Source organism: Penaeus monodon, chromosome 20, assembly GCF_015228065.2.
Source record: "Penaeus monodon isolate SGIC_2016 chromosome 20, NSTDA_Pmon_1, whole genome shotgun sequence".
Classification (NCBI taxonomy): Eukaryota; Metazoa; Arthropoda; class Malacostraca; order Decapoda; family Penaeidae; genus Penaeus; species Penaeus monodon.
Genome location: NC_051405.1, coordinates 40,992,038 through 40,992,950, shown reverse-complemented (window position 1 = coordinate 40,992,950; position 913 = coordinate 40,992,038).

The window sequence follows — 913 nt, the reverse complement described above, 5'->3', positions numbered from 1 at the left end:
GAAACATCAACCTAAACTTAACACAAGCCTGGATCCAGGAGAGAGAAAAAAAAACTCCCTGTGACAGATTGTTTCTCAGAGTTGATCAGACTGTTTTCGAGAATGCGACTGAACGTGCTATTAGATACTATTAACTGCAGTGGAGTCCTAGTCTCTCACTTCACGGAATCAAAAGCTAGACCCTTTTGAAGACAGTGAGCACTAACTTCACTTCTGCTTATCTCGTTATCAAATCCAAGCTGGAGGGTGGGTGCACCAGCTGTTATGGAGTCTCGGCCCCTAAAATGTTGCAAGGCACTGTGGTGCACGATGATGGCCATGCATCACACATCAATAGAAGCCAGCTGACCCCTGTCAAACATTGTCAGTGCATGAGAGATAGCTGGGGGTCAACACAGCCTTAGAGACAAAAAAGCATGTTGTGCTTCTCAGTGCATTTAACGTGGGCGGTGCAATCAATTCATAATTTTTTCCAGCAATGTGGATATATGTGTTGAATGTGGGCGGTGCAATCAGTTCTTATTTTGTTCCAGCAATGTGGATATATGTGTTGAATGTGGGCGGTGCAATCAGTTTTTATCTTTTTCCCAGTCATGTGGATATATGTGTTTTCCATTATGATTCGTTTTCTGTTGTACATCATTAGATGAGATTGCAATTATGTCCAAGAGATTAAGAATAAGGAAATAAATATTGTCCACCACGGTGTGTAGAAAGAGGTATGGATGTATTTAACGTGTTTTGATTATATGGTCACTAGGAATATATCTCTTGCGCTGTAGAGATTAAGGAACTATTTGCTGGCGATTTAAAATTTAACCGCGAGTTCATCTTTTGCCAAATCAATCAGCAAGAAAACCAGTGACACAGAGACAAATAATTGCCTGAATTCAGTTTAGAAAATTCAATTATA